The sequence below is a fragment of the Pseudorasbora parva genome, chromosome 4 (assembly GCF_024679245.1).
Source record: "Pseudorasbora parva isolate DD20220531a chromosome 4, ASM2467924v1, whole genome shotgun sequence".
Taxonomy (NCBI): domain Eukaryota; kingdom Metazoa; phylum Chordata; class Actinopteri; order Cypriniformes; family Gobionidae; genus Pseudorasbora; species Pseudorasbora parva.
In genome coordinates, this window is record NC_090175.1 from 31,757,586 (window position 1) to 31,773,778 (window position 16,193).

A 16,193-nucleotide genomic window follows, 5' to 3' on the forward strand; every position below is an offset into this window, starting at 1 on the left:
GACTTCCTCATTCCACCACCAAGTCTCCTTGTCTTCTTTGCTCCTTCCAGAAGACACACCTAGCACCTTTCTACCTGTCTCCCTGATCACTTTGGCTGTAGTAGTCCAGTCATCTGGAAGCCCTTCTTGATCACCTAAAGCTTGTCTCAACTCCTCCCTGAAAACCCCACAGCACTCTTCCTTTTCCAGCTTCCACCACTTTGTCTTCTGCTCTGCCTTTACTCTCATCATCTTACACACCACCATTCTATGCTGTCTAGCTACACTCTCACCTACCACTACTTTACAATCGCTAATTTCCAACAGATAAGATATAGTCCACTTGAGTGCTCCTTACTTGTGCTCCTTACTTGTGCACTCTTATTTGTCACCCTGTGTTCCTGCCTCTTCTGAAAGTATGTGTTCACCACAGCCATCTCCATACTTTTAACAAAGTCTACCAACCTCTGTCCTTCTGGGTTCCTTTCCTGAAGACCAAACCTGCCCATCACTTCCTCGTCCCCACTATTCCCTTCCCCAACATGTCCTTTCAAATCTGATCCTATCATTTCCCTCTCACCTCTTTCTCATCTTGCTTACAACCTACTTGTGGAGCATAGGCACTAACAACATTCAACATCACACCTTCAATATACAGCTTCAGACTCATCAACCTATCTGACACTCTCTTTACCTCCAGAACACTCTTCACAAACTCCTCCTTCAGGATCACTCCAACTCCATTTTTCTTCCTGTCCACACCATTATAAAACAGTTTAAACCCTGGCGATCCAACCGATCGGGTATGTAAGTCATATTCGTGATTCGCATAATGAATTTGGCAAAAACTTTACATTGGATGCCCTTCCTGACACAACCCTCTCATTTATCCGGGCTTGGGACCAGCACAAAAGGTACACTGGCCTCCTGTGGCTAGATTAACAATGCAATACTATTACATATAAAAACACGTTTTACTCATGTGTGTTTCACCATTCCTGCCGGATACAAATCCAGCATCGACCGGAGATTTGTTTACAAATGATTCCGCAGTGAAATGAAGTGAACATGTTTTCCCCACGTTAGTTCAACCACACATTCCTAATATTATAGGATCCGAAGGAAGCTTATGCAGCGACTGTGTTCTTTCAACAACCAGGAAAAGCGCAATATCTTGCTATATTCCTCGGCATGTTTATTGTTGTTGGCTAGCGACAGCCGATCAGCTCCATGAGTCGGTGGGCGGGCCTACTGAATTACACGCTCTGTAGAGGGGTGTTTCTTCGCACGATGACGTAAGGATGAAGCACAAAGTCGTTTTCTGGGCCTGGTGTCAATAAAAGCTTTTCTTTGACTAACAAGAAAGTTCTCTTTCCTAGGTTCACTTCGACGCTGCGTAATGACGCATATGGGGTACGCCCCTGGGCGTGCCAATTGTCTGAAGCCCTTATAGAATCACACCAATTCATTGGCTCATGGCACAGCTCTCTAGCTCATCACCTTTGAGCTATACTGGCACGCGCCATTATCTCCCCAGATTTCTCTGCCTTCACAAAGCGGTAGCATCGCTCCCTTTGTGCGATTTATCCCTAAAAACCTGCATTTAAGCTTCTTTCTCCTGCATTACTTCAAAGACCATGGATAGTGGAACTCGTTAGCCTTACTAACGCGGCAGTTACTGATTTCACCAACCTTGTTGGTTCTGAGGAGCACGGTTATTCTGCCTTTCCGGCGGTCGAGGACACTTTAGCCTCTCATCTCTCTCCGTCGTTGGCATACACTTGGAAGTCTCGCCCCCTCCTCCCTTCTAAGCCGTGTAGGACCACTTCCGCTCTATTTGGTACGTCCTATGCAGCGGCTGGTCCGGCTGGCTTGGCTCTCCATACGATGGCCATTCTCCAAGCCGGGGTCATGCCAGAGGCTGTTAAGGAGCTCCGCATGGCCACTGATTTTGCGGGCTACTAAACACACTGCGCGTGTGGTGGGACGCTCAATGGCTGGATTAGTCGCGGCTGAACACCATCTTTGGTTGGACCTTACTGAGATTCGCGACAAGGAGAAGGTTTTCCTTCTCGACGCCCCTGTTTCTTAGGAGGGTTTATTTGGCGAGGCCGTCAACAGTGGTTGACCAGTTCAGAGCAGCCAAGTCTCAGTCGGGAGCTTCCAGGCAGTTTATGCCTAAGAGAAATAGGGAATCTTCCAGTACCTCTTCTTCTCAGCCCAGAGAGCATCCCCTGTATAAAAGAGAGTTTCTCTCTGAAAGTAGGAGTGACCAAAGTCAACCCCCACCTACCACGGTTTGGGGAGCTCGTGGTCGCCCCTTTCCGTGACATAGACCTCATCGGCGCCTGCAGATGAAGCGGCTTGGCGGTAAGCCTGCCGCTCCCGCTCCGCCGAGTCGTTCCTGACCCTCTGGTCGGGAAAAAGACAGCCGTGCCGTTCGTTCGGGGTTGGGTCAGACCGTGCAATATTTCTGCCCGCCCCCTGGCTGCTCTCTGAGTCCAACCCCATTACACTCGCAGCCCAGTGCATCTCGAGGGGCGGGGTCGGCTCACCCTCTCGCCACTCCCACAGCAGAGAATGGAGATACTTCAGGCTTTTCTCCCCCTGAGTCCGTCAGAGCTTATTTCCACCACCCATATTTTCGTTGGTGGAAATAAGCGGAAATATGAGAGCTCTGCTATTTTATAATGTGTTCAAATATCATGATTTTTTTGTAGGCTAAAATAACATGCAAGCATGGTGCATTAATCAACATCTACTTGTTTTTGTAAAACAAAAAGCAGTTTTATGTTATCTCAACAAAAACACAAATGCCAGATACTCTCTTGAGCTGATGGGTTCCTTAAAGGGTTTGCTTGGCTGTAGTTTCAGTTAAAGGTGCCCTAGAATGACAAATTGAATTAACCTTGCCAAAATGAAATAATAAGAGATACTGTGAGTCTCAAACACCATTGCCTCCTACTTCTTATGTAAATCTCGTAAAACAAAAACTCAACAGAAAAAAAAGTGATTCTCAACATAAACCCAACCGTGATGTATTTATATGCACGCCCCCAACATTTAGATCTTTCCGAACAAGCCGAATCTACTGATGGTAAACAAGACACTCGAAGATAGCAAAAATGGCTCTCATGACACATGGTTGAGGTTTATTATAATCGAATACCACAACAAATCGTTTGTTTATTCTGCTCATTTCAAGCAAGCTTCACTCAGCATCTTCACTGAAAAAAGGGGCAACTATATTCCTGCAAGCAGTAAGTAATTTATCCACTTATTGACTAGCTGTTTAAACAATTTCTGATTAAGTTGAAAGTTTCTTAGAGAGACCGCATTGTCTAGGGCTCCATTTACACTGCAGGTCTTGATGCACAATTCCGATTTGGTGACTATATCCAATTTTTTTGACGACCCGCTTACATCATCTTTTCAAAAGCGACCCGTATCCGATATTTGCATTTACATTGTACACTGGCAAAAGAGTCCAAGACCACTTAACCGCACTGCATGAAAAGTGGGATTTTCGTCCCCGTAAACGGCCGGAAATCTCTCTGATTTTCGACAATTAACGTCAGTTTACAGCCTGTGAACGTCGCGTTCGTCTGTGCCACATATTGACGGAAACGAACCATGACGTATGTGGAGCTTGCGGAGGCATGCTGGCGCCGGCGCTAATGGCTCTAATTAGCATATGAATAGCAGCTCTGGGCGGCGCCTTGCCGGAATGGCTTGAATTTCCTCACTCAGTATTGGTTGAAACTACTACATTGAAACAAGAAATATCACTCGTGATTGGTTGGCAGATCTGTTACTATTGGTCAACCTGGGTAATAAATTAATAAATTTAAACCCCCAAATTATAATAATTTTACACACATATAAAATTATGATTTGCATATTAATTTTTAATTGTATATATTCATATTCATGTGATATGCTATTATGTTTTATATTCATGTCATTGTTATCCTATGGACTACGCTATTATAACCATCAAGGACATTCATTTATTGAGGAAAGGAAAATATGCCAGGGACGTGCAGTTTATTCAAAGAAAGAGCTTTATTAGAACAAACACAAACACACAACCAAATGCAAAACGTGTGAGATCTGCCCACACAACAATAGGAAGCTCACGAGAAGCCCAAAATCCTACAGCAACATGAAGTCTCTGTTTTCCGCTTCAGAGCTGTAGGTAACTAGCGCCATTCTTTCTGATTTCAGTCCATTTTTCAGACGTCTGTCGTGCGTTGCCCTGTTCTTTGGAATCGCCTCTAATCTCGATTGCAGCGTGGCACAGAGCTCGGCGAACAGTCCATCCAGACACCGCGCGAACGATGCCGTCTTCATCATCAGACATCAGGTCTATGGTAGCGCACTTCCAAAGGCCCACCTCATCCTCAGCTAACACACTCTTTCTTGCTTGTAGCAGCTGTAAAAACAAACAATAAAGACAATCAGTATTGCGCGATGTACTGCGTAAAATGCACCTGAAAAATAGTCACACTGACCAAAAACGGATCTAATCTAATAAATCTTACCCTCTTTCTTCTCAATCGACTCCGAGCTGAACTCTTCACAGCTTCTGCGTGCGATGCAAGAACCGGATGTTTGTACCTCCTGCGTACTGTCTCTATGTCTTACATGCAGCTGGAAAACAATTAAATGAGTGTTATGACGAAGTTGTGAAGACGGCGTACTGCTTCCTGTAAAATGACCAGAAAAAGAAAACACTTTTATAAAGCAACTTACATTTGTTCTTTTACAAGGCTAATTTCAGCTTGTGCTACTTAAAAAGCTTTGCTTTAGGTTACTTTAGCTTAGATAACAGTCTTACCGCAATCTTAGGACTGGTCTTCTCTTAGGCACTCGTCTTCTCTTCTTAAAGTTAGTATCTTCCACACAGTTTTTCGACTCCAAAGCAAGCAACCTATCATCTATGGACAGCAACCTGGAGATTACTAAAGTTAACTGCTCGTTAAAATCGGCAGCAAACTGAGCAAGCTGACGAGATAGCCCACTGATTGCATTCAGCTGTTTCTTCCCGCCGGTGTTACAGATCAACTGGGGATCATGTTATCTGGGGACGGGCGCGTGCACGCAGCTAGTTTTACCTGGATTTACAGCAGATGTTTGACGAGGACAGATTCGTCACAGCGGATTTTCCACAGAACAGATTTAAAACGCTTTCCACATTATTGGTAAATGTTTGCATAATATCAGGCTCTGTGTTTTCCTCTGTCGCTGCTTTGCTGTATGTTTCAAACGCAGTTTAAGGGAATTTTTTAATGTGGTTTCATTTCACAACACAGACCACGCCCACATTGTATTCTATTCTATTATAATCTATTATATTGCCCACCCCTTGCCCACCTGCACATCCCAGCTGATATACAAGATTTGGGGGGTCATTCTGCATTTGAAAGTTTGAAAGGGTTTTAAATCTTCTAAATAAAGTAAAAGGATTCAAAATCAAGTAATTTATATATGCCAAAGTCAACTTTAAACATATACAATGTAATTTCCAAACAGCAAAATTGTGGCCAGTGAAAATGCTGAGTGGCTAGTAACTTTGGAAAACCACTAGCCACGGTGGCCGGTGAGCAAAAAAGTCAATGTCAACCCCTGTATGTATGTATATATATATATATATATATATATATATATATATATATATATATATATATATATATATATATATATACATACACACACACACACACACACACATACATACATACATACATACACATATATATATATATATATATATATATATATATATATATATATATATATATATATATATATATATATATATATACATAGTGCCGTTAAAATTAATTTGCGTTAACACGTTAATTTTGACAGGCAATGATATATGATATATAAAGTTTGCTGATGTATGACGCCGCTTATTAGCAGGAGACCGCAATGATTGGTAAAAGTTGCGGTGATTGGTCAAAATTGCGAGTCGCACTGAATTCACGGGGACTGATTGCAAATGACACACAATAAATAATCTAGAATACTTTCATCAAATATATAAATTCAAGCTTAAGGTTAAGATTTTACAATTAGGCTATACTGAGCCTGATCTATCTAAGAGATTTTCTTAGAAGGAAGTTAATACCTTTTAAATGTCACATGGGTTAAAACTCCTGCTACGCTGATTTGCATTTGTATAGCTCACAGCATGTTCATTTACATCTTAAAGCCTCCCCTGGAGTTAAGGGAAGGGGGGTCTTGGGGGGGACAACTGCCAAGCAAGGCCCACGTCAATTTCTGACAATTCACGGCAGTTTTCGGTGTCGCCTGCAAACTGCCGTGTACAGTCGTAAACCTGATCTTCCACGACAATCTACAGTGCCGCTTACTGACGAAAATCCCACTTTTCATGCAGTGCCGGTGAAAGTAAGTAAAACAGTGCGATATGCAATGACGCAGACAAAATGATAGCACAATGTTTTGTTGTCTGCACTGATCCACACATCTTTAAAGGTCGGCAAAACATTTCTCTCTTCTTAAGGCAGAAAAAAAGAGGAGAGCCCTTGACGGGGTTGCCAGGTTTTCACAACAAAACCCGCACAATTGCAACTCAAAACTGTGTAAAATAGCCCAATTCTGCATGAAAATCGCGAACTTGGCAACACTGGATCGCAGTTTGTGTCCACCTGAGTTGACGTCTTTCGCCTCAGTCCTTTTTTCAATGATGTACAACTCGCATTTACTGGGGAATATCCGATTTGACCGCTTACAAGGCAGATGCTAATGCACGCATCCGAATCATATCAGATTTATTACCACATGAGTGAGGCCTGAATCCAATCTGAGGATATCGAAATTCATGCGTTTTTTTACTGCTTACACGTTCACATGTCATATCCGATCTGTGCCGCATGAGATGAAAAAATCGGAATTGGGTCACTTAAACCATGCAGTGTAAATGGGGCCTAGATGACGCAAGATGCTAGTACAGTAACAATAGGAAACTCCAAATACCAAACAAAACTAAATAGTGTGTCTAATGACAAAGGTTAATATTTTTTTTGTATTGCAAAATACAACCGTAGATACTTTGCTTACAGATCGTTCATGTGATCCTTCTAGCAAACGTCACCTTTTCCACCATATAAGTTAAAACGATAGTCAATGGAGATTGCTGAAATGCATCTTACTTGTTTATTGGTGTTTTAGATAATCCATGCGCGAGAGAGATCTTGCGTGCATATGGTTGCCAGATTGGACATGTTTAGGTAAAACACTGGATAGTATATGAGTTCTTTTCACAGAAAAGCTCTGTTTGGGGGATTTAATTACTGAAATCTGGTAACCACACGAACGCGAGCTCTTTCTCGCGTGTGGATGATCTGACAACACCAATAAACAAGTAAGCTGCATTTTATCAATCTCTGTTTGAGATGTTTTGATTAAAGTTTCATTTAGCCGCTTCACTGAACTGCTGTGAGCTGCTGAAATAAGGCAATCAGAGCAGAGCTCAACATTAATATTCCTGACTCTTCCAAATACGGCAAAAACAGAGCATTACATCCTAGGGACAATTTATAGGGTTGTAAATGGACCTGTAAAACTGTATCTGGACATTTTTTGCCCTTAAATAAGCCACATACCCTCTATGTAGATATCAGAGAACAATTTACCATATTGTTTCAAATCATTCTAGGGCACCTTTAAATAAGAGATTAAAATAGCGGTTCACACATTTTAGGTTAGAAGTACACAGTTTAGGTTAGAAGGCCACATAATATTATAGAAATAAAAATAAAGTGCCTTACAAAAATACTGGATTAAAAAAATAAGCTTTAAATAGCCTTTTTTAAATTAACCTATGACAAGCAAAAAATCTGAATTTAAATGTTAAATGGGAGTCTACATACACAACATAACTTATGATCACATATCTTATGACAGGATGGAGTTTCTTTTAGAGTCAGTCTCTTGACACTGCGTCACTGATAGGCGTCACTATGGGGTTATCCCCTCCTCCTTTGAACCAACTGAAAGCTTATGAAATCTTGTAGGTTGGCCAGGGGACTGTTTATTTCAGTGTGTCTTGAGAATGCTTGCCTCTATGTTCAGAGCATCACAAGTGTAATATGGAGGATATTGTTTTGCGACTGGGCTGGTCCTCGCAAAATGTATTTGCTGGGATTTACAACCTGGAAATTCTCTTTTTCCACAGCATGTTTCATCTCTGCAGGGAAGAAAGGCTTTGTGTCCATGCCCCTCTCTGGCGCGGGTCTCAAATAGGTTGTATAGACCAATGTGCAGTGCCTCTGCTAGCTACTACATATGCAAACTGATACATTCATGATACAGCCTTCTGTTTTCTTTTCTTTTAAATTTCTCATGAACTGGATTTTTTATTTTTTTTTCAATTAATGAAGTTTGTGTGGTTTTTACATTGAAAAACATCATAATGAATAAGTAATAGGCTATTTTCTACACTGGTTTTGATGCTCTCTCTCCTTAAAGCTGGGTTTTGATGGGCGTGGAGACTTGTAAACACCCATGGCTAGGATTGGGTAAGATTTGCATATTTAATTAGCTTAAGCACTCCTCTCAGTCCACATGAGGGAGGGATTGTTTTGAAAGTGGCAACCGGAATGATTCTCTCGATTACAGGGCTCGTAAACGTCTTTATCAAACAAACATAATGATTTATTTTTCATCCACCCACAATTTTTGGGAATATAATTTTTTTATTACTTGGCCCACCTGATTGGTGGATATAAGAAGATCAAGAAAGGAATATTAATTTACTATTTGAGATTTACCGGCCTGCCAACAGGCTTATGTTTTGGTAGCCCGTCCGGAAAACGGAAAAGCCCCCAGGACGTTAGGCTTTGCGAGTCATGGCCCATCCATGTTGAGTCAGACCCCCGAATCACAATGAACCAACAAGGGATTCTCCAGCCTGGGACAGCGTGCTAAAGGAACGTTCTGTTAGACACATGCACATAATCAAAACAATCTATAACAATGCAATACTATTACATATGGAAAACACATTTTACGCATATAAGTGTGTTCCACAATTCCTGCCGGATCCAATATAGAAGGCACAGTATTGTGGAACACAGGGGGGGACAATCGTACTCAGGCCCGGTTCATGGCAAGCCTTGCCTAGAGTGAGATCACCCTTAATGTCAATATGTCTGCAAATCCAGCATCAACCTGAGACTTGTTTATAAATGGTTCCGCTGTGAAATGATACGAACACGCGTATAATTTCTTCCCTACGTGAGCTGGAACTTCATTAAAAATAAAGTTCAACCACACAATCCTAATATTAGGTTCCGAAGGAAGCTTATGCAGCAACTGTGTTATTCCACAACCAGGAAAAGTTAGAATCTTCTTCGGCATGTTTATTGCTGCTGTCTAGCACGATCCTGACACGACTGAATTAGATGTGCTTGTTATTCTGTAGAGGCAGTGTTTCACCACACGATGATGGTGAGGCATATTCTGAGAATTATCGTTTTCTGGGCCTGGTGTCTATAAAATCTTTTCTTTAACTAACAGTTAAAAAAAAATTAGCTTTAAAACGTATAGGATATTCTTATATTACCATCAACATTTATATATCAAAAGCTCATGGGAAAGTTGATTTCTCAATTCATCACCCCTTTAAGGCACTGCAAATGTAGGGCTATCATAAGAGCTGGTTTAATGTTTATGCACCAATATGTTTGTTGCTTGTTATTCCACGCTCTGCGTGCTGAATGAATCTAGCTGATCGGCTGATCATAGTCCATTCAGAGAGTGTATTATACCATAGCATCTTCTGCTTCTCATCCTAAAACCCAAAGAGTAGAGCTAGGCCTTGTTGTGATGCAAGTTTGTATTTCACATGGGCCCAGAGTAGTTTCTGCCTTAAGAGTGTTCAGGAAGCACTTGGTTTAGACAATGGGAGTCTACAGGCCATGTTAAGGTTTATGTGACAACTATTGCCTCATTTCGGTCCCCGGTTGATGGGCAATTTGTCGGGAGACAAATTCGGGAGACAAATTTATAAATTCATTTTTGAACGTGTGTTACTCAGGCACTAGGTGCTCTAGGTCCCTGCAGACAATTTGGGCTGTTTCCACTAAATTCCAGAAAATAGTGGAAATAAGAAGTTGGTCTGTGTCATTGTATGCAGGATTTATTCAAATGGGCCAGAAAGGAGGATTTATATAGGACCTTTCAAGGCATTCACAGCAGATTACATGGAAGGGGAAATCTCCTCAACCACCACCAATGTGCAGCATTCACCGGGATGATGCGATGGCAGCCATATTGCACTAAAACGCCCATCACATCACAGACCACAGTGGAGAGGAGACAGAGTGATGAAGCCAATCAGTATATGGAGATGATTTGGAGGCTGTAATAAAGTTTGTACATTGGAAGAAAGGAGGCGGGAACCAGCGAACGTTCAACAACTTTAATTCAATAAATAAAACAAAAGTAAACTGCGGGCAGCCCCTCATGGACGACTGCCCACACAGACATATCAAAACACAACAAACTCAACGTAAAGTCCAGGCCTGGTCCTCTCTCGTCCTTGACTGGTGTCGCTCGTCCTTAAATGCCTCCGTGCTCCCTCATGAGAGGACTCGAGACCGGTGTGGCTCGCAGGTGATGCTCCTTCGCAATCACGTCCCCGGTCTCACTTGCTCCTCCGATGTCTCTCGCTCGTTCACCTCGCCACATACCCCCATCGCCCCTCGTAGGCCGAGGGGTACACCCGAGACTGCGCCTACTCCCTGGGGGGGCCCAATCTCTCACACGTCTGGGGTATGGGCGGACGAGACGAGAGAAGCGGAAGACAGAGACTGAGCGACAGGACGAGAGAGTGGAGAGAGGGAAAAAAATAAAATAAATCTGGTCCGGTTCTCCGACACACTGCCGCTCGGTCCTCACCAGCCGAGAGGATCTTCCTCTCTGTGCCATGCGATGGTGCTGGATGCCCGGTGGACGGCCCGATCCTCCTTGAGGGCAATTGGCAGCGAGCCCCGTGCTCCCTGCTCCTCCCCATCATGCTGGACATCAGCAGACTCTGGCCCACAGTGAACACTCCTCTGCTCCCTCCAGGACGGCCGCCACCCCACCTTGACCCAGGGGCATGGCAGCGAGCTCTCCGTCCCACCAGTCTTCACTCGCTCTAGCACCACCCCCTCAGACAGCCATTCATTCCTCGCGGTCTTTTGCGGTCTTTCCTCATCCGCACTGCCCGAACTCCTCAGCACCGCGATCCCCCTTAGCTGCGAGGGCTCTTCGACAGCGTGTCCCTCCTTCCTCCCGGATTTCGACACCATTGTAATTAAGTTCATAGATTGAAAGGAAGGAGGCGGGAACCAGCGAACGTTCAAAAACTTTAAACTTTAAATAAAACAAAAGTAAACCTCAGTCAGCCCCTCACGGACGACTGCCCGCACACAGATAACAAAACATAAACAAAACTCAACGTAAAGTCCAGGCCTGGTCCTCTCTTGTCCTTGACTGGTGTAGCTCATTCCTTAAATGCCTCCGAGCTCCCTCATGAGAGGACTCGAGACCGGTGTGGCTCGCAGGTGACGCTCCTTCGCAATCATGTCCTACGCAATCACGTCATAGGCACCTATGCATGTTGCTATGGCATGTATTGTCTCTGCAGGAATCCAGCTAACTGAATCGATGTTTAGTATTCATCTTTAGCTGTTGTAGCCACAGGCAGTGTTCGACTAAGTTGTGTAAATTAAAGACTGGGTGATTGGCACCAGTGTTTCTGTTGCCTTTGTGTTTCATCTGCAGAGTGTTAACCACGCTTGCATTATATTCATGACAACATCAGCATTGCCATTGCAGAAGACATTTGTTAATTATGGCTGCATGCATTATTGGTCACCAGCACACACTGCACGGTGCTCACAACCTGGATGTCATGTCCCAGGATGAACGTTGCTAGGCAATTTTGCCTATCCAGGTGTCTGCCGTGCAGAATGGCAGCTGTTAATGCAAGTGAACTAAGAAGCTAATAAACACACGATAACTATGGAATAAGGTTTTTGTGTGATTTTTCATGTGATTTTGGCAATTTTATATCAATAATGGATGTTTAAATTATGACTGCTAACAGGTGTAGCGATTAGATCCATATAAAATTATAAATATAACATGTTTTAACATCACCATTTGAATGAAATCCCCATTATATCGCGACATGAAACTAATACAAACACTCAATTGGGGTCTAAAGTAAAATATATATAAAGGGAATGTGTCATTTTAATCTTTTAAAATGTGTTATGTAGCTTGATGCTTACTGAAGCTCTAATGCACCTGTTGGACCAGGAGCTTTGTCTATTTTGTTACAATAATTTTACATAATGTCCTTTTAGTTTAGTTTTTAGAGGGTTTTTTTTTTTTTCTTTTAGAAAGACTTTAGATATTGTGCTACTAATTTAAATACTGTTAATGTAATTTAGGCAGGCATTCAAGTTATAATGTATTTGAATAATGGCTATTAAAAAAAACAAAGATTCATAACAAAAGAATAATGAGGATTACGTCTCATACATTCAAAAGTGTGAAACGATCATCGAGTGAGCACATTGTAGTATTAATTGAGCTGTTCTCCGTGTCAGACATTAGACAAAAGACTGCAAATGTGTCTTCACGTCAACAAAATTATTTGATCAAAGCATCTCTAAAAAAATCCAAACATGGTCTCAAAAAATGTTTCATAAAATTCATAGTTTTGGACATAACAGCCTCAGATTTTAAATAAAGCATGACCACACTTGTGCCTCCACTTTAGTTGTAGTTATAAGTCATTATACTACATTCACATAATATTTTTATACTATATTTTTTTTTTTAAATATTTACATTATTTTTCTTCATTATGTTTAAAAATATCATGTGAATGTAGTACACTGTAAAAAAATTCTAGTGCTTTCAACTAATTATTATTTAGTAACTAGTTCCACAGATTTTTTACGTTCACTCAATTTCGTTCTAGAAATTGTTACCTGAATTAATATTTTTTAATTGGCTCAACTTGACTTCAACATTAAAATGTACGTTTGCTCAATTATTTTTAAAGTTAATTGAATTAATAATTTTTAGTTGGCTCAAACTTGACTTCAACTTTAAAATGTACATTTACTCAACCTGTTTTTATAATTAATTCAACTAAAACGTTTTAATTAGGGGTTTCATTTTTAAATGGTTTTAACTGTTACTAGAAATTGCAGTGGTGGAACTAGTTACAACATGTTATAGCAAGGATAAAAACAATTTAAAGCACATTGTATCATCTGCATTTTTAACATTTGGCATACAAACAATACATTTTCATAAGATTTAATTTCAAATTTCTTTAAAAAAAAAAAAATGACCAAAGCCCTTGTCACTTTTCTATAATGTCTTTAATGCACCTTTAGATTTGAAAATACACACACAGTCAAAGTAGATACAGTGGAGCATTCTTGCTACTTGTCAGTGTTTCAGCTGGTAAAGCGATAGTTCACCAAAAATGAAAATTCTGTCCTCATTTACTCGCCCATATGTTGTTCAAATCCTGTATAATTTTCTTTGTTCTGCTGAACACAAAATAAGATATTTGGAAGAATGTTTGTAACAAAGCAGATGGAGCAACCTATGGTATTGATTGGTTGCTCCATCTGCTTGGTTACAAACATTCTTCCAAATATCTTATTTTGTGTTCAGCAGAACAAAGAAACTCATACAGGTTTGGAACAACATGAGGGTAAATGACAGAATTTTCATTTTTGGGTTAACTATCCCTTTAAGAAGAACTGACTGGCTTGGATGAGAACCTTTGCAACGACAAAGCATCAATGGTTATCTTGGTCACACCCTGTTGGAAAAAGAAAGAGAAAAATGAATAATAATAAAAATAATTATATTCTTTATACATTTTATCAATATTAAGAATTCACTTGCATGTTAGAATTCGTCACACTTGTGAGGACGATGAAATGGGCGCCATTTTATCATAGTATTCATGGTTATGTTGTTCCCTTAATTTACAGGACAATTTCAAAAGTTGGAACGCGAAAAAAATCACGTTCAACACAACCACGTAACCCTAAATAGCGTCCATTATTTGGCCTACATTAAGTTAAACGTTTGAGCACTTTTGTGATATTATATTTATGTTGTCCATCAAAAGTGTGCTTTCACTTTAACTTACACCGTGACAGACCGAGAGCCACCTGTCTGAGTATTAAATACTAAACTAAACGAAAGTTTGTTATATTTTCTGGCTAGTTTACTTATTTTTTATAATCATAACCATACTCTCACCCAAACTGAATAATCAAAACAAGTTTAAATGGGTAAATCTACAGATATTTTTTATTCTTCGTTTTCTTCTCTGACATACTCCAGTTATTGTTCAAATACACTACACGTGCTTCCTGTGTGCATTTTAGGCACTTTTTGTGTTTTATTTAGGCACTTATTTTGTCCTTTAAAAGTGTGATTTCACTTTAATTGAGCGTCAGAAGCGCCAGAGCGCTGTGGAGACGGCTGCCGGGCGCCTCGTAAGTAAGTGAGATGGCCTCGACCACCCACTTGCTCATCCTCTGCTTAGATACTGGGGCCCCCTTCTTAGGGGGTCCGAAACAGACAAATCTGATCAGTTTTTCTCCACAGGGCAGCTCTGTGGACATAAGTATCCAACGCACTAACAGGGCACAGCAGATTTAATCTTTCCGGGTCTGACGTCGTGAAAGGAGGAGGACAGAAGGCTTGGAGAGTGATGGGGCCCCGTGGGCTCGTAGGAACCTTGGGGACATAACCCGGCCTGGGATGTAGAAAGGCTTTCACCATCCCCGGCGCAAACTCTAGACATGAGGGCCCGACTGACAGGGACTGAATATCTCCTATTCTTTTGAGAGACGATATGGCCAAAAGAAAGATGGTTTTTAGAGTGAGGAACTTGTCCGAAACCTCCTCTAAGGGTTCGAACGGCGGCCCAGACAAGCCCCTCAAAACAATGGCCAAGTCCCATGCTGGGACCCTCGAGTGCATAGCCGGCCTCAACCTTAAAGTACCACGGAGGAAGCGTGTAATCAGAGGGTGTCTTCCCAAAGACACTCCACCCAAAGGGACGTGGAAAGCACCCAAGGCCGCCACGTAGACTTTTATTGTGGAGGGGGTCAACCCTGCCGAGAACCTTGCCTGCAGAAACTCCAGCACTGTACCAACCGGACAGTTAACTGGGTCCCACTGGCGTTCTCTGCACCATGCTGAGAAAAGTTTCCATTTCAGAGCGTACAGCTTCCTCGTGGATGGAGCTCTGGAGTGGAGGATGGTCTCTACGACCTCGGCCGAGAGACCTTCCTCTATGAGCCTAGCCCCCTCAGAGGCCAGGCCCATAGTTTCCACATCTCCGGGCGTGGGTGCAGGAATCTCCCGCCCGCCTGAGAGAGTAGATCCCTCCTGGTCGGAATCTCCATCGGAGAGCCTTCCAGGAGAGATATCAGGTCCGAAAACCACACTCTGGTCGGCCAGTACGGAGCCACTAGAAGTACTTGGGCCCCGTCCTGGCATACCCTCTCCAGAACTCCTGGAAGCAAGACAATCGGGGGGAAGGCGTACAGGGGTAGCCTCGGCCACTCCTGTACCATGGCATCCAACCCCAGCGGGGCTGGATGGGACAGAGAAAACCACTGCGGGCAGTGGGAATTCTCCGCCGAAGCAAATAGGTCTATTTCTGCCTTCCCATGTACCTTCCATAGGACCTCCACCACCTCTGGGTGGAGTCTCCACTCCCCGGGCCTCGGCCCCTGCCTCGACAGGCTGTCTGCTTCCTGATTCAGGACCCCCGGGATATATACTGCCCTGATTGACAGCAATTTCCCTTGGGCCCACAGGAGGATCCGATGCGCCAATTTGTCCAGTGGACGGGACCTCAGACCCCCCTGGTAATTTATATAGGCGACCACCGATGTGTTGTCTGACCTGACTAGCACATGGTGGCCCCTGAGGTCAGGCAGGAACTGTTTCAATGCAAGAAACACTGCGAGCATCTCTAGCCGATTTATGTGCCAGTGCCGCTGATGTTCCTGCCATTGACCCTGGGATGAGCGACCACTCATGGTCGCCCCCCAGCCCGTGAGAGAGGCATCTGTCGTTAGCGTTATGCGACGAACATGAGCCCCTAACACGGGACCCTGAGATAGAAACCCCGG

General features: G+C 42.6%; 1 protein-coding gene and 1 long non-coding RNA gene across 2 annotated transcripts in view; one reads left to right on the forward strand and one right to left on the reverse strand.

Annotated features, from left to right (window-relative positions):
* The window catches only part of LOC137073264 (radixin-like), a 666,127-nt gene that overhangs the window by 413,544 nt on the left and 236,390 nt on the right, over nucleotides 1-16,193 (forward strand). The gene's annotated exons all lie outside the window — the stretch shown is intronic.
* LOC137074012 (uncharacterized) lies at nucleotides 4,226-5,033 on the reverse strand. Its single transcript, XR_010904854.1, has 3 exons — nucleotides 4,820-5,033; nucleotides 4,524-4,688; nucleotides 4,226-4,414 (listed from the first exon to the last, which is right to left on the reverse strand). It is a non-coding gene; the product is annotated as an uncharacterized lncRNA (long non-coding RNA).